Source organism: Schistocerca nitens, chromosome 5 (assembly GCF_023898315.1).
Source record: "Schistocerca nitens isolate TAMUIC-IGC-003100 chromosome 5, iqSchNite1.1, whole genome shotgun sequence".
NCBI lineage: Eukaryota > Metazoa > Arthropoda > Insecta > Orthoptera > Acrididae > Schistocerca > Schistocerca nitens.
This window is the reverse complement of record NC_064618.1, coordinates 673710960-673730337: the sequence shown is the minus strand read 5'-3', so window position 1 is coordinate 673730337 and position 19378 is coordinate 673710960.

Below are 19378 nucleotides of genomic sequence, written 5' to 3'. Positions count from 1 at the left end.
ACAGATCGAATACGTTTTTCCATATTACTGAAGTAGCAATTTTCTCGTAATTTATGAAAGCATTTTCTGGGACCAAAGTGCGCATAACTGAAATGTGTAAACGAGGTGTGTCCAAATCATCCAATCTAACAAAGCGTCTAAGAAAATTACAGACACCAAGGAAACTACGAACATCACGTTTTGTGGAAGGAACAGCATAATTACGAATAGCGTCTAGTTTCTCTGGATCAGGAAGAATACCTTCTGTAGAAATAATGTGACCGTGAAATTTCACCTGAGAACGACCAAATTCAGATTTTTCCAAGTTCACTGTAATGCCAACTCGTGCAAAAATACGTAATAATGAATCCAAAGTTTTGTTGTGCTCACTCCAAGAACGTTTAGCAATAAGAATGTCGTCAACATATGAAGTAATATTGTCACGAAGATAAACAGGTAAAATTTCGTTTAAACTACGAATGAATGCTGCAGAAAATATAGTAAATCCAAACGGTAATTTCCAAAGTCACTTTTGGGTAAAACAGTCAAATCCGGTTATTGTTTACCTACTGTCTAGATAGATTGATAGTAGAAGAGTTGTTTTTATAGATACAAAGAATAGTGAAAGAGTAGGCAGCGGTGCAGAAAACTAAAAGGGAAATAGCACCACTACAGCTCGCGGCCCTTAGAGCGCTATGGCACATATTCACTTAGTGTAGTAAATCCCCTGAGGACATTAATAGCTGCACATAAATTTCAGTTTGTGACTTAGTGGCAAATTTGGCGGAAGTGCGTACGTAAATTGATCTAACCGTGCACATGGATGTATGTCATTCTTAGAATTACGAAAGATCTTAAATTTCCGAACAGTCAAAAAGTGTTTATAGTCAAAGTTTTCGCCTCGTGGCGACAAAGACCTACCGCGTCTGTCCCAGTTTGAATGTCGATTATTGTCAAGTTCGCGCGCCTGGCGCTCTCTTGTTGCATCCCGTAAATGAAACAAATTATTTTCTTCAAACCCCTCTGCTACTTGTGATTCTAAATTTCTTCTGCTGTCTTTTTCTGCGATTTCGCCTTCAATTTGTTTGACTTGCTTTTGTAGTGCCTCAAATTTCCTTTTAACACGTTCATTAAATTTTCCCTGATTTTCAACATGCTTATTTATGTTCTGGTACTCTTCGGTTTCTGCAAATGGTAATGGAGCTGTATCATCCGACTCTCTGTCCCCATGTACACTAAGATTTGTCAATTTATCTGAAATCTCCTCAAGTCTTTCCGATAAGTCACCTATTTTTTCTTTCTGTTTATTTACGTCTTCCGTAAGTGTCGCGACTTGGGTTTCAGTGTTGACACATTTGGTAGTTAACTGTTCATATTGTTGTGTTAGATTATTTATTCTGTCATTTGGTATGGATTCCTTGATCCTCTCAAATATTTCTTCCTTATCGTGTACACGTTGTAAATTTAAGTCTGAAAATTTTTGTACTATCACGCAATCTCTTTCTTCCTGTTCTCTATCTTGTTCCCTTTGTCTAATCTCCACTGCAATTAATCTATTATTGTGAGAATTCAAAATCGGTTGTACTTCTTCCCTAATTTCTTTCTTTAATTCATCTTTCATATTTTTGAAACATGTCCCTATTCGTAAATCTAACCGTGTTTCCAGTGTTCCCATATCAGTTTTTAATTCAGATCCCAAAGTTCCCATCTCGGGTTTAATTGTTCCTATTTCTGTTTTTAATTCAGATCCTTGTGAGTCTAACTGTGTTGCCAAAGTTCCTATCTCTGTTTTAATTGTTCCTATTTGTGATCCCAAATTTAATATTGCACCCATCAACTGCTCCATAATAGCCGGTTCGAAATTCCTTTCGCCCCTAACATTTCCCGCAAAACCAGTTTCATTCGTCATAGCTGTAAAGCTATCTGTGTTCGATGCTATTCCAGAATTTTCTATCCTTAATCTCGATTTCTGTGAATTTTCTGATTGAGAAAAATTTTGAAATGGTTCTGGACTGTCTTCCCTACTTATTAAATTGTTTTCAACTCCATTATTCATCATACTGTTGTCCTGTGTTGGCGAGTTCGCCATGTCGACAATTTCGTCATTCTCACTATTCATCATTTTCGCCTTTTTCATTGATCGCGTAATCATTTACAAAACATACAAAACTCGTTACTGTACGAGAATTACACACAATGCCTCTTTATTTCCAACAATACCATTCACACGAAATGCTTCCCTCAACCACGATTAACGAACAATTGAAATCTTCCTAACTGCACGAAATTGTCAAACCCGTATAGAAGATAACAAAATTAAATTATGCAAAAAAAATACCATTAGAAGAGTGACAATTACCAAATCTACACATGCAAAATAGACTACAATTACTAAACTACAAAGTACTACAACAATACTACTGTCTACTATTTTTACAATCAGAAGAATTCCAAGGGACGATCCGAAGCAGCGGTCGCCACGTGCATGGGGGCTTCATTAAAATAGAATGCAAATAATTTTAATTTTTTTCTTTAGTAGCTGTCTGTTCGATTACGAAGTCTCGTAACGGTTGGCCCTGACTAGTATTATTACGCTATCTGACTGCATAGAACAATAACAAAGAATGAAATGGAAATTTTCATTAACACAATTAATTAATTAAGTCCCCAGCAACTATAAAACCTACGAAACCAAAGCACAAGTGTAACTGTTCTGTGTGTGGAAGTATGACTCAACGTACGCATCTGGCACGGTTCTTCTTCAATAACACAAGAAATTTTAAATATCATTTATACTGAATTAATTAAAGAAAATAAAAATACCATAATTACTCAATAAACCATAATTACACTCTAATACAAGAACACAAGCCAGACGCTTTGTTGACTGAACCTGTTATGAAGCATTATTTACGACATTAAATAATGAAAAATAAATTAAGTTTCGTTACCTTCATATAATGACCAAAATCACTCTAATCATTACAATATATCTCCACATCGACTCGCTATTACCACATCTCAACAAGAACTTTTCAGTATCACATCTCAACAAACACTCTCTGCTACGAGTTCTTAACAAGCACTGACTACCACGAGCTCTCCTCAAGCACTGCCCACTACGAGTTCTCAATAATCACTGCCAGTGGAGGCGGCGGAACAATACTCTCTAGCGCGATCTCTGGCGCTGTGGCTCAGTGTAGCCACCTTTCAAGGTCGGTATCAACAAAATATTTTCGCATTCGGAGGAGAAAGTTGGCGATTGGAATTTCGTGAGAAGATTCCGTCCCAACGAAAAACGCCTTTCTTTTAATAATTTCCATCCCAAATCCTGTGTCACTGTTATGACAGTCTCTTCCAAATTTCGCGATAATACAAAACGTGCTGCCTTTCTTTTAACTTTTTCGATGTACTCCGTCAGCCCTACCTGGTATGGATCCCACACCGCGCAGCAGTATTCTAAGAGAGGACGGACAAGCGTAGTCTAGGCAGCCTGCTTAGTAGGTCTGTTACATTTTCTAAGTGTCCTGCCAATAAAATGCAGTCTTTGGTTAGCCTTCCCCACTACATTTTCTGTGTTCCTTCCAATTTCACTTGTTCGTAATTGTAATACCTAGGTAATTAGTTGAATTTACGGCTTTTAGATTAGACTGATTTATCGTGTAACCGAATTTAACGAGTTCCTTTTAGCACTCATGTGGATGACCTCACATTTTTAGATATTTAGGGTCAACTGCCACTATACACACCATTCTGATATCTTTTCTAAATCGTTTTGCAGTTTGTTTTGATCTTCTGATGACATTCTTAGTCGATAAACGACAGCGTCATCTGCAAACAACCGAAGCCGGCTGCTCAGATTGTCTCCCAAATCGTTTATATAGATAAGGAACAACAAAGGGTCTATAACACTACCTTGGGGAACGCCAGAAATCACTTCTGTTTTACTCGATGACTTTCCGTCAATTACTACGAACTGTGACATCTATGATAGAAAATAACAAATCCAGTCCCATAACTGAGACTATGTTCCATAAGCACTTAATTTCACTACGAGCCGCTTGGGTGGTACAGTGTCAAAATCCTTCCGGAAATCCAGAAATACGGAATCGACTGAAATCCCTTGTCAATAGCACTCAACATTTCATGTCAATAAAGAGCTAGTTGTGTTTCACAGGAACGATATTTTCCAAACCTTTCTTGACTGTGTGTCAATAGACCGTATCCTTCGAGGTAATTCATAATGTTCGAAGACAATATATGTTCTAAAATCCTGCTGCATATCGACGTTAACAATATGGGCCTGTAATTTAGTGGATTACTCCTACTACTTTTCTTCAATATTGGTGTGACCTCTGCAACTGTCCAGTCTTTGGGTACGGCTCTTTCGTCGAGCGAACGGTTGTATATGATTGTTAAGTATGGAGCTAATGCATCAGCATACTCCGAAAGGAACCTAATTGGTATACAGTCTGGACCAGAAGACTTGCTTTTATTAAGTGATTTAAGTTGCTTCTCTACTCCAAGGATATTTACTTCTAAGTAACTCATGTTGGCAGCTGTTCTCGATTCGAATTCTGAAATATTTACTTCGTCTTCTTTTGTGAAGGCAATTCAGAAGCCTGTGTTTAGTGACTCTGCTTTGGCAGCACTGTCTTCGATAGTGTCTCCATTGCTATCACGCAGAGAAGGGATTGATTGTTTCTTGTCGCTAACATACTTCACGTACGACGTGAATCACTTTGAATTTTCTGCTAGGTTTCGAGACAAAGTTTTGTTGTGGAAACTGTTATAGGCATCTCGCATGGAAGTCCGCGCTAAATTTCGAGCCTCTGTAAGAGATCTCCAATCATGGTGATTTTGCGACTGTTTAAATTTGGCATCTTTATTTCGTTGTTTCTGCAACAGTGTTCTGACCTGTTTTGTGTACCAAGGAGGGTGAGCTCCGTCGTTTGTTAATTTATTTGGTATAAATCTCTCAATTGCTGCCGATACTGTTCCTTTGAATTTAAGCCACATCTGGTCTACACTTACATTATTAATTTATAATGAGTGTAGATTGTCTCTTAGGATGTCCTCAAGTGAATTTTTATCTGCGTTTTTGAATAGGTATATTTTTCGCTTATTTTTCGAGGATTTGGGGATTACAATATTCAATCTCGCTACGACAACCCAGTGTTCACTAATCCCTATATCGGTTTTGATGCTCGTTATTAACTCAGGATTATTTGTCGCTAACAGGTCAAGTGTGTTTTCACAACCGTTTAATAGTCGAGTGTGCTAATGGACTTACTGCTCGAAATAATTTTCAGAGAATACGTTTAGCACATTTTCGGATGAATACCTCCGGAATTAAACATGTATTTTCGCCAACAAATCGACGGTATATTAAAGTCACTATCAAATATTATCGTATGAGTCGGGTACCTGTTTGAAATCAAACTCGTTTTTTTTTAACCTTTCAGCAACTCTATCATCTGAATTGGTCGGTAAAGGATTCACTTATTATTCTATTCCGGTTGCCAGCAATGACCTCTGCCCATACTAAGTCACAGCAAGTATCTACCTGAATTTCGCGACAAGTTAAACTATTTCTGGTAGGAACAAACTCGCCACCGTCAACCTTGTTTATCCTATCCTTTCGGAACGCCGTTAGGTTCTTCGCAAAAATGTTGGCTGAGCTTATCTCCGGCTTTAGCCAGCTTTCAGTGCCTATACCGATTTGAGCATCAGTGCTTTCTATTAGCGCTTGGAGCTCTGGTACTTTCCCAACACAGCTACGACAATTTACAACTCTTATACCAAAGGTTCCTGTATCTACGTTCTTCCTGTGTTCAGCCTGCAACCTTTGTGACTTAAGCCCTTCTCGTCCCGAGACCCTCTAACCTAAAACACCGCCCAGTCCACGCCACACAGCGCCTGCTACCTGTGTAGCCGCCTCCTGCGTATAGTAGACACCTGACCTACTGAGTGGAACCCGGAACCCATCTTCGATGGTAAGGGGAAGGCCTGTGCTGCGGCTACTGGAGAGGCTAGTTGCTCGGATGGGGTCAGAGCAGACCAACCCGCGTCCCTAGATTGCGTCTTTCGAGGGCCAGGAAAACTGTCCCGGAAATCCAAGTGTAGGGCGCAACCGATGGCACAGGTAGGAGCATGGAAGGTGCTCCAGCGGACGCCGGCGACTAAGCCGATGAAGACGGCGTCGATGTCCATGGGAGACACAACCTGCGGCGTTGGCGGCAACGGCGTCGCAGGTGGGCAGGCGGGGACTTCTGTCGGTGAGACGACCACAGATGGAGGCGCCCGCTCAGCAAGCTACGCAGAAGGCTGCGTTGGAGCGTATGGATGTGGCTGCGTCACGGCAACTAAACGTTGTGCGGTTAAGAAATCTGAAACACGTTGATCTAGGGCAGCCGTAGCTGATTTTGGTGGCGCTGATGCCTGCCTGCTTTCTGCCAGCTGATCTGAGAACAAAGCCGGATTGCCATAAACGTGACTTTTTGTGCAGTCGATATTGAATTCTGACGTGCGTGTGAAACCTCTTGTTGAAGACTGAAGCTGGAGCTCAGCGGTAAGAATGGAACTAATCCAGCAACGTCCGATGGCACCTCCCATGCAGACGTTCTGCCGGTGAATTGCCTGGCGCAAGCAAAGTACGGTATGGACTGAGAAACATGAGTAAGGCATCTTCACGTGAATTGTAAGCTCGAAGTTTTGACATCTGCTTCTTGCGCGTTCGAAGGAAACTTTCGATATGGTCCTCAGATAATGGTGTTAGTGCTGTAATCTATTGTGTTAACAAAATTGTGCAAACTCCTTAGAAAAAAAAGGTGGCCCCTTGTCAGACACATTTGCTTCTGGTAATGCCTTCAAGGGAAAACACAGAATAATGTATCTCTACAAGGCTGGCGTCATTCATCGATAAACATCAATGACAATCAACCACCGTGTATGCCAAAAGGTGCTGGCAAAGTGTATGAGGAGGCGTTGCCATGGCATATCAGAATATGTCCAAGAAAATATTTCCTGCTGCTGTAGGTGGTATCGGTAGATTCAGTAAAACTTTCTAGTTCATCTTTATAATCTATTCTAACTATTCACAAAATATTTCGACAGATAACATTTGTAAAAACCCTATAAGTTCTACAGGCAAGAAATATAATACCGATTTCACAGCTTATCAAAAATTATCTTCATTGTAGACTTACAACCAAATATGCAACCATACAATTATCCAGGAAACATAAATTCTGAAACAGACCGAACGCAAATTACATGTAAATAAACCTCTGAATGTAAACATCATAGAAATAGGCATATTAATTTCAGTAATAAACAAAAAGATGAAAATTACAAATTGTGTTCGAAAGTTAAATAAACAGTGAAAGTACCTTTTGGATTTTTATGTCTCATATGAAAACGTAGGAAACAAGTACACTGAAATCCTTCCTAGTTTTAGTCAGTTTTATTCCAAATAGAAATTAACTAAATTTGAAATACGAAAATTGCTTTGCAATATTGAATTAGAAAGCATAATTGATTCACGAAACTGTTCATACCCAAATTACTATTATTATTTGTAAATCTTGATATGGAACATGAAACACATGTAAGTTAGTAGTAGAAAAACACAAAACTGCAAAACATCTGTTTGAGAATCAGAGTGGAAAACACACCGAACACAAATTAAGTATATCATTGTCAACACAATATAAACATCATATTCCCGTAATTAAATACCAGTAGTTAAAGCATTATTATCAACCTCTAGGTTTAATATGTTTCCAATTTTTGTAACTGTTTACCTGTGTCAAAGGCTTGTAAACAGAAGCCAGAATAACTCCAGCCAGGACCTCGAGGTTTCATGAGGTCTTTGACATCTCGAGGCATTTGGGTGTCAAGGACAGTAGGAAGTGGACGTATTTCCAGGGTCGCTTTAAGAACTTGTAAGTAGGCTGTTTAGGTTTTTATGCTAGTAACGCCATGTAGCGCTCTATATGAAAATCACTCACTGTGCTGTATGCAGTCTGTGGCTGGTTTGCATTGTTGGAATCTGCTATTGTAGTGTAGGGCAGTTGGCTGTTAACAGCGCGTAGCGTTGCGCAGTTGGAGGTGAGCCGCCAGCAGTGGTGGATATGGGTAGAGAGATGGCGGAGTTTTGAGAGCAGATGATCTGGACGTGTGTCCATCAGAGACAGTAAATTTGTAAGACTGGATGTCATGAACTGATTATATATATATATATACTCCTGGAAATGGAAAAAAGAACACATTGACACCGGTGTGTCAGACCCACCACACTTGCTCCGGACACTGCGAGAGGGCTGTACAAGCAATGATCACACGCACGGCACAGCGGACACACCAGGAACCGCGGTGTTGGCCGTCGAATGGCGCTAGCTGCGCAGCATTTGTGCACCGCCGCCGTCAGTGTCAGCCAGTTTGCCGTGGCATACGGAGCTCCATCGCAGTCTTTAACACTGGTAGCATGCCGCGACAGCGTGGACGTGAACCGTATGTGCAGTTGACGGACTTTGAGCGAGGGCGTATAGTGGGCATGCGGGAGGCCGGGTGGAAGTACCGCCGAATTGCTCAACACGTGGGGCGTGAGGTCTCCACAGTACATCGATGTTGTCGCCAGTGGTCGGCGGAAGGTGCACGTGCCCGTCGACCTGGGACCGGACCGCAGCGACGCACGGATGCACGCCAAGACCGTAGGATCCTACGCAGTGCCGTAGGAGACCGCACCGCGACTTCCCAGAAAATTAGGGACACTGTTGCTCCTGGGGTATCGGCGAGGACCATTCGCAACCGTCTCCATGAAGCTGGGCTACGGTCCCGCACACCGTTAGGCCGTCTTCCACTCACGCCCCAACATCGTGCAGCCCGCCTCCAGTGGTGTCGCGACAGGCGTGAATGGAGGGACGAATGCAGACGTGTCGTCTTCAGCGATGAGAGTCGCTTCTGCCTTGGTGCCAATGATGGTCGTATGCGTGTTTGGCGCCGTGCAGGTGAGCGCCACAATCAGGACTGCATACGACCGAGGCACACAGGGCCAACACCCGGCATCATGGTGTGGGGAGCGATCTCCTACACTGGCCGTACACCACTGGTGATCGTCGAGGGGACACTGAATAGTGCACGGTACATCCAAACCGTCATCGAACCCATCATTCTACCATTCCTAGACCGGCAAGGGAACTTGCTGTTCCAACAGGACAATGCACGTCCGCATGTATCCCGTGCCACCCAACGTGCTCTAGAAGGTGTAAGTCAACTACCCTGGCCAGCAAGATCTCCGGATCTGTCCCCCATTGAGCATGTTTGGGACTGGATGAAGCGTCGTCTCACGCGGTCTGCACGTCCAGCACGAACGCTGGTCCAACTGAGGCGCCAGGTGGAAATGGCATGGCAAGCCGTTCCACAGGACTACATCCAGCATCTCTACGATCGTCTCCATGGGAGAATAGCAGCCTGCATTGCTGCGAAAGGTGGATATACACTGTACTAGTGCCGACATTGTGCATGCTCTGTTGCCTGTGTCTATGTGCCTGTGGTTCTGTCAGTGTGATCATGTGATGTATCTGACCCCAGGAATGTGTCAATAAAGTTTCCCCTTCCTGGGACAATGAATTCACGGTGTTCTTATTTCAATTTCCAGGAGTGTATATATGAGTTTTGAACACTATTGCCGGCCGAAGTGGCCGTGCGGTTAAAGGCGCTGCAGTCTGGAACCGCAAGACCGCTACGGTCGCAGGTTCGAATCCTGCCTCGGGCATGGATGTTTGTGATGTCCTTAGGTTAGTTAGGTTTAAGTAGTTCTAAGTTCTAGGGGACTAATGACCTCAGAAGTTGAGTCCCATAGTGCTCAGAGCCATTTGAACCATTTTGAACACTATTAAGGTAAATACATTGTTTGTTCTGTATCAAAATCTTTCATTTGCTAACTATACCTATCAGTAGTTAGTGCCTTCAGTAGTTTGAATCTTTTATTTAGCTGGCAGTAGTGGCGCTCGCTGTATTGCAGTAGTTTGAGTAACGAAGTTTTTTGTCAGGTAAGTGATTTGTGAAAGGTATAGTTTAATGTTGGTCAGGGCCATTCTTTTGTAGGGATTATTAAAAGTCAGATTGCGTTGCGCTAAAAATATTGTGAGTCAGTTTAGTGATGATCAGAAGAAGTAAAGAGAGAAATGTCTGAGTACGTTCAGTTTTGCTCAGCTGTTTGAAAATCAAATAACGTAAGACGTTTAGCAGCACAGTAATTCATTAATTTTTTCTAAGGGGACGTTTCATATAGTAATAATTACAGGAAAAGATCACCTCTCCACAGTAATGACTATCACAGAGACAATCAGAGAAACAGACAATATGGGAACCAAAATAATTATTATCAAAGGAGACAGAATAACTTCAGACACAACGGTCCACTGCGCAGTTACGACTCATGGAGAAATTCTCCACCAAGTGACCGACAAGAAAAAAATTTCAGCAACTACCGACATGATGACAGACGATATAACCATAACTACAGACGTGAATTTCATCAGAACTGGCGGGATTCAAACAGGGCAGGGTCCTCTCGACAAGGTGATTTTGTAGAACTTAGGTCTCCTAATCCCAATAACGACGCGCGCCAGGAAAGAGACAGACAATGACTCGCACCGCAGGCAGCCAGGTGCGCCGGCTGGCTCAGAGAAAAATAACATAGACGCTGACCTTGAGAAAAATTTTAGCATTCCTTACCGAAGTATACAGCATGATAATTGGTTTGAAGCTGAAACTCTGCGTACTAGGAAGAGTAAAGGATTACACCACATTTTCCATGTAAAACCGTTTATTGAAAGATAATCTGCTTTTTAACTTAGTCTCTGCCATAAAATTTTTTACTTCACATTAGTTGTACGCTTTGTCACACTTAGAAACTGCTATCATGCAACAGTGTTTCGAAGTTAACTATTCAGTCTAGAACCTAGGGAACATATTTAAACAGTAAATATGAATGCATCTTTATAGTGAACAGATGACAACGTAAGAGGTTTATCAGCACAGTAATTCATTATTTTTTTTTAAAGGGGACGTTTCAAACTGTTTTCATCCATAACATATGTGAGCATTGTAACGAGTAGAGAAAGTGTATCAAAATATGGAAGTAAACCATTTGGTGGAAAATGACATCACGGCCAAAAGTTTTTATTTAGGGACAAAAGTTAAACCTCTTACCAGCACCTATTTTATACATTTTCACAAAAAACAGCAGATGGAGCCTGGGAGACATCTCTCAAAAGTACAAATTAACTCAGCTACACCTTCTTCACTTTGTCCAAATTTAAATACTTTGTGGTACAGGACAAGTACTGGAATCCGGTCATATCCAGGGGGTATTAGGACAGGTGAATGAAGTGACGTTAGACGTGATGCTGCGACCATGATTCTAAAGTGTAAATATGAATACCCCTCTTGCAGAAAAAGGTATTTTAGAGTTTTATATCAGTGGCATAGAACCATAGGACACAACATAAATTATATGATGGATGTCGCCTCCATACTTGTCACGTGAGCCACAAATTCAAGTTGGATGGCACATTGAATTGAAAAACAAGATGGACGCCAGACTCAGGAATCAGCTACTGTAAAGTGGCAGCTAAGTTAAGTACATTTATGACTTTTATTTCTGAAGTTGGTATTGTGATTGTGGAAACTATTAAAATTTAGAACATACTTTATTACTAGTGTTTTGGAAGAATGAGTTTTTTTTTAATATTGAGTCCGGTTGACGAAATAAACAAGAACCAGATGAAGAGAGGGTACACTTCCTGCAAGCAAATATAGAAACAGTGTCACTTGACCAGTCACATGTAGACCACTCAGATCATAATCTAAGAGAGCTAGGCCAAAGTGAAAATAATGAAGAGGGGAATTTGCAAAACATTTTAATGAAAATGTGTTGCAACATTAATGCCACTCTCGTCCATCGGGTGTACTGCGGCGCAATTGAAATATTATTTCCACTGATATATCGGCACATATTGTCCGACCATTAACCCGCGAGCACTCGCGCTATGAGCACTTCGCTTACACAAATTTTAAAACAATCGGCATTTCGTCAGCAATGCGTTCAGCGTTCTCGTTCGCTCGGTAGCTGAGTTTTGTACGTCCCCCGTCCCGTGCATGCTGTTGTCATTGCTCCAGAGCGCGGGTGTCGCTCACAGATATCAATAGGTTGGGCCGATCATCGCCGTGTGGCATTTTGTTGTCGTACGAGTGTCGACGTAGGTATATATTTTTTGTTATTCATGTTTCTTAAAATGTCATTTTATGTGCATTGCTCTCGCTTTTGGTTGTGTTTTTTTATTATTTGCGATAACTAATTATCTATATAATGAGTAAACTATCATTATTTTGTATTTCTGTGGATGGATGATAGATTAGAAGAAAGAATTTTGGCGTGGCTGGGGGAAGTTGGCCTAGATCTTCTAGTCATCAGATGAAGATGAGGTGGAAATGTCTTCCATCCAAGTGCGAGGTCAGTTATTTTACTTAGGCACAAACAAACAAATGAAGTGGAGTTACAATCCAGGACGTTCCAATGTGAGGACAACATCTCACAATATTATTATTGGTAGACAAGAGGTAAAAGCTGTGGTAAAAGACGCCAAAGATATTGTAGACTATTTTCTTCTTTTTGTAGGTGAAGAAATGCTGACTGACATAGTAACTTATACGCATATTCACATTAGAAAAATCAAGGCTCGACTTTCAAGAGAGAGGGCCTGTAAAGAGACATATTACAGAACTGACAGTGTTTATTGGCATTTTATACATGGCTCGTATAAAAAATGCGTTATTTGAATGTGCAGGAAATGTGCGACAAAGACAGCACAACTCCTGATATTTCTGGAGCCGTTATGAGCAATACTGAATTTCTTTTTCTAATGACTACTGTAAGGTTTGACGATATTCAGAAACGCTGAGAGAGGTCTAAGTATGACAATCTCGCCACAATTCTTAAAATATTTGATTCCTTTGTCGATAAGTATCGATGGTGTTATCGGGTAGGAGAACATGTAACACCTGATGAAATGATAGAAGCATTTCGAGGCCGCTGTAAATTGCGCAGGTACATAGGAAATAAGTCGGCCAAGTGCGGAATCAAGTTGTATGCTTTATGTGACTCACATTCCTTTTAAACAAGTTATGTAGAAATTTACACAGGCAAGCAACCAAATGGTCCGATACAAATTCTATAACACAGCATCTGTTGCCGTGAATTGATTATCACAAGATGCATTATACGTGGGTAGAAATGTAACGACTGATAATTAATTCTTCTCGATTCCATTGGCCGCTGAATTGATGAGCAAACGAACAACATTAGTCGGTACTCTCAGGAAGAATAAAATAGAAATCCCTCCTTGGTTCCTAGATAATAAAATAAGACCAACACCCAGCAGAATCTTTGGTTTACATGAGGACAAGGTTCTGGTTTCCTATATATCAAAAGAAAAAAATTCTGCTTATAATAAGGACACTGTATGACAATTATCAGATTGATCCATCAACTGGGGAACACGCAAAACCTGAAATCATCACGTATTATAATCGGACAAAAGGAGGTGTCTATGTGGTGGATCGACTGAAAGAAGAATATTCCATGGCTCGAGTAGCATTTAGGTGGCCACTAGATTACTTTTTTTCGATTTTAAATGTTACTGGCATAAACACAAATAATATATAACAAGATTACAAATGTGATTATTACTAGGAGACAGTACTTGAAAACGCTGGCACTAGAGCTAAAACGACCACAAATTGTGCGTAGGAGTACAATGCTAAACCAATCTCATCCTCTGCAGCAGGTTTTTAAGCAATTTACCAATGAAACAAGTTCAGATAGTGAAAAGCCCAGTGGTACATGTCAAGTCTCTTCGTATAGTAGTTAAGATGAACGTAAAGCAAATACATTTAATAATAGTAAATCATGAGCTTCTTTTTACAATGATAAAAAATTTACCCACATCAGATCTATAGAAATGGTTTGTTGAATGACAGCGAAAATGCTCGATGCGCTAGAAATCAATCAATGTGGATAAGCAACTAACGGCAATGACAGGCAAAGTATGTCAAGTGAAGCTTTATATGCTCTCGTTTGGAGGTACGCGCCTGCGAGTTACAGACGCTGGTCCGCAGGAAAGAGATACGTTTACACACGCGCCGCCTGTGGCGAAAGAGTACGTACGGACATTCGATTCGCTTGTCGATGTACAGGGTGATTATATTTAAACATTCAGAATGCTGTAGAAATATCACCAATGGTCAGAATGACGTCATTTGCAACAGAAAAATGTCGGAGAAGGGGGAAAAGCTATGGCAGAAGAAATATAAATAGTTACAAAATGTAGCAATAGATGGCGCTGTAAGCATCGTAATTTAATAGTGGTCAACTACAAATGACGAATGAATCATACAACAACGCCTAAGGTGTTCAAAAATGGCCCTGAGCACTATGGGACTCAACTGCTGAGGTCATTAGTCCCCTAGAACTTAGAACTAGTTAAACCTAACTAACCTAAGGACATCACAAACATCCATGCCCGAGGCAGGATTCGAACCTTCGACCGTAGCGGTCTTGCGGTTCCAGACTGCAGCGCCTTTAACCGCACGGCCACTTCGGCCGGCCCCTAAGGTGTAAGTTTGACGTTAAACAAACTGTACTACTCACTGTGCATGGGTGTGATACTCATACTCACGTAAGCCCATCCACCACGGCAAGGTCATATCACATCGGATTGGAAAAATGGGATTTTAATTGTCCTGAGGCCAAAAAAGGCATAAAAAGCATCAATCACATCGGTTTTTGACTGTCCTGAAGTCAAAATCTGCATAAAAAACATCAATCAAATTCAAATCGGATTTTTAATTTCCGTGTGACTGGCGCAAACCATGTTCAATATGCTGTTCACAGTTTTCTGCAACAAGATGAAATAGAGAAGCAGGATGTTACAGAAGTGTTCGAAGAGTTTCCGGGCTCACGTTCAGAATGTGTTGCGCAATGCATACCTTCAATGCAAGTAAGTTAACAATCGGAGCACTGAACACAAAATCTTTCAGATAGCCCCACAGCCAGAAGTCAGCCGGCCACCGTGGCCGAGCGGTTCTAGGCGCTTCAGTCTGGAACCACGCGACCGCTACGGTCGCAGGTTCGGATCCTGCCTCGGGTATGCATGTGTGTGATGTCCTTGGGTTAGTTAAGTTTAAGTAGTTCTAAGTTCTAGGGGACTGATGTTAAGTTCCATAGCGCTCAGAGCCACTTGAACCAGAAATCACACGGATTAAGATCAGGTGATCCGAAGGGCCAGGTTGTAGGGAAATGGCGGTTGATAATTCTAGCATTTCGGAAATGGTGCTCCAGGAGCTGCTTAACTGGATTTGCAATGTGCGGTGGTGCACCATCTTGCATAACAATGATCCCAACCACACTTCCACGCTGATCGAGAGCTGGAATGACGTGGATACGGCCCTATGATAAATGATGTCGTAAACCTGCACTGGTTGATTAGAATGTGGATTTGCCGTTGCCCATATTCGACAATTCTGTGTATTGACATGGCCTGTCCACAAAATCTTCCACGGCCAATCATTGTCCACCTCCATGCCAGCAAGGAATTCTGTAGCAAAACTCTGTTTTGCTGGTAGGCCAACAGGAAGTAACTCGTGCACATGGGTAATTTTGAAAGGATAGCAAAGAAGGATGTTTCGTAGGATTTTAAGCACCGTGCTCACTGGCATGTCCAATGTTCGGGCAATTCTCCGTGCACTTCACGTTTACACATCACCAGTCGTCTTCTCCTGCATTGCTGTGGCCACTGCTTCCACTGACGTCGAATCAATTCGTTTCCTCCCTCTACCAGGTTGCACACCAAAAGAACCCGTCTTTTCGAATTTCCGAATCGTTTTCTCCAGACCCACGGCAGTCATCGGACAAATGCCATTTTTCAAGCCCTTCAGTGTCCGGAACTTCCGCAGAGCGACGTGTGCACAGTCATCACTCTTGTAATACAGCTTTACGAGGGAGCGCGATCCCGCACTGAGACAGCCATTGCGAACGTCGCATACTCGAAAGGAGTAAAATCGTGCACCCGGCGTGTTCATACCAAATTCAATGGCTCGTGCGCATAACAGGTGTTTTCATTTACGTATTCTGACACATACAGCGAGATCTATTGATCAATTTTCACACTATTCTTTTTTCTTCCGCCTTACGTTTTCTCCTTCTCCGATAATATTCCGTTGCAATTTAACGTAGTTCTGATCAGTGATGTTATTTCTACAGTGGTTAAGTTTAATTATAATCAACCTGTGTGTCCGACGGCGATGACACCATGACGCCTTCTCTGCAGTTTAATCATCCCAAGATCCGGATTCCATGCTTTGTCCAAATTAAAACAATTATCTCTGTTTATTAAATTATTAGCTAATCTAATTTCTGTAGCATCCTTGAAGACAGAATCGCAAAGGGAAGAGGTGGATGTTAGAATCTTCACATCACTGTAGTTCATGGAACGCCTTGTCTCAATATAATCGGCCACAGGTCTCTTGTCTGGGTGTGATAAGTGTGTGTATCTTCGATGTTCCACACATCTCTCATGAACGGTGCATGTTGTTTGACCTGTGTATGATTTCTCACAATTTCCGCAAGGAATGTAATTCACATCAGCTTTACGAAGCAATAAATCGTCTTTTACAGAGCCGAGTAAAGCTGCATTTTTCGTCAAAGTCCTGAATATCGCCTTAACACAGTGTTTCTCGAGAATACGGCCTATCTTCGAGGAAAGAGCACCCACCTAGGGCAAAAAATCACTTGATCTGAAGGAATTACTATCTTCTTCCCCATGACATACCTGCATTCTAGGCTTTACATGCGGAGAAAATCGATCCGCTTTAAAAATGCTCATGAGGTACGTGAGCTCTTCTTGCAAATTGTCTATGCGCCCTATGTACTAACGTCTTAAGGACACCTGTGGTCTGTGAAGGGTGATAGCAGCTATTGGCACGTAGATATATTTTTGCATGTGTAGGTTTACGACATAGGGCAAGTCGTAATGTGCCATCAACTTTACGTCGAACCAAAACATCCAAAAAGGGGAAGCAGCAGTCTTTTTCTATTTCCACAGTAAATTTGATACTAGCATGGATAGAAATCAAATGCTGAATAAATAGATGTAATTCATCCATCCCGTGCGGCCATACTACGAATGTGTCGTCCACGTTTCTCTAGAAGACCTTTGGTTTCATACATGCTGAGTCCAGTGTCTTGTCCTCGAAGTATTCCAAGAATAAATTAGCTACCAGAGCGGGGAGGGGCCTTACCATAGCAACTCCATCAATCTACCCATAAAATCACCATTAAACTGAAAATAATATGACAAAAGCACTTGTTCAAATAAGGCCGTGATGTTATTATCAAAATGTTGGACGATAAGAGATAAAGAGTCCTTTAAAGATACCGTGATATATAATGATACCACGTCAAAACTAACGAGCTCATCCGCACTGTTTACCCTGACATTGCTGAGTCTCTTAATAAAATTCATAGAATTACGAATGTGGTGACCACATTTTCCTACCAATGGTTTTCAAAAGGAAGCTAAGTATTTGTACAGAAAAATACGTTGGTGAACCAACAGTGCTCGTTATAGGCCTCATAGACAGATCCTCTAGATACTCATCCTTACTCATCTTGTGAACTTTTGGAAGCCCATAAAATGTTGGTGGTACTGCACCTCGCACTTTTAAACTCTTTACGACTTCCTTTGGTAGTGATGAAACGTTCAGCAAGCTAGCAGTCCGTATCGTGGCCTTGTTGGTTAAATCTTTGTTGATTTGCCGATATGCACCAGAACTAAGTAAACCACGTATATTTTTGCCCTATGTAGATGCTCTTTCCTCGAAGACAGGACGTATTCTCGAGAAAAACGGTGATAAGGTGATCTTCCGGCCTCCCACGAAGACTGCAGCTTTACTCGGCTCTGTAAAGGACGGTTTATTGCTTCGTAAAGCGTGTTTGTATCAGATTCCTTGTGGAATTTGTGAGAAGTCATACATAGGTCAAACAACACGCACCGTTCATGAGAACCGTGTGGAGCATCGAAAGCCAGACGCTCATCACAGCCAGGCAAGTCAGCTGTGGCCGAATACTGTATTGATACAGGGCATTCCATGAACTACAGTGATGTGAAGACTCTTTTGGGATTCTGTCTTCAAGGAAGCTATAAAGATTAGATTGGCTAATGATTGTTATGGGAACTCCCCCTCCCCTCTGGTAACTAAATTTTTCGTGGAAGACTTAGCTCAGAACTGTGATAATGTAAGAAAAGAAATATAAACAGATTAGTTAAAATTGTTCAGTTAAATAAAGAAGTAGTAGATGAAGGATTTTGGAGTGGTTAGTGAAAAGAACATTTCAAAAGTCTAAGTAATGATGAAACATTATGTGATGAGTGTTGTTTAGAAGAAGGGAATTTATACAAGTTATTCAATCAAGGCCTTTGGGGTAACTTAGAAGGACATTGAATTTGTAGACTTGTTTGAGCCTAAGGACAAAGGTGCAACAGAAAATAAGGTAACTGATGTTTTTCCAGAACGTTAACATCATAAAATAGCCATGTTAATTCACAATGCTGTTCACATCTAAATTACTTTAATTATTTGTAAATCCTGATATGGAACATAAAATAGATGTAACCTATTTGTAGAAAAACACAAAACTGCAAAGCACTTTTTTGAGAATAAGAGTGGAAAACACTTCCAAGTCAAATTAAGTATACCATTTTTAAACAATATGAACATCATTTTCCCGTAAATAATCACCAGTAGTTACTGTAAGTATTATTTTCTACCTCTAAGTTGAACATTTTGCCAGTTTTTGTAACAGTATTAACCTGTGTTATAACACGTAAAAAAGCCAGAATAACTACTCCAATCTGAACCTTGAGGTTTTATTAGGTTTTTGACGTCTCAAGGCAGACAATGCACCTGATTTTCAGGGATGGAAGGAAGTGGATGTGCTGTGAGGGTCACTCTAAAAACTGTTGTCATCACTGATACTTGCGAATATTGTAAGCAATACTGAAAGTGTATCAAAATGTTTAAGAAAACAATCTGATGGAAAATAATATATTAGCAAAGATATTTTATTTAAGGACAAACGACAGACCTCTTACCAGAACCTGATTTTATAAACTTGCACAAGAAACAGCAGCAGCCTGCGAGACATCGCGCAAAACTTGAACAACATTAAAAAGCTAAGTACAAATTAATTCAGCTACGCTTTTTGCACTTTGTCTAAAATCGGGTCACACCGAAAAGGTATAACGACAGGTGAAAGTAGTGACGTGATACC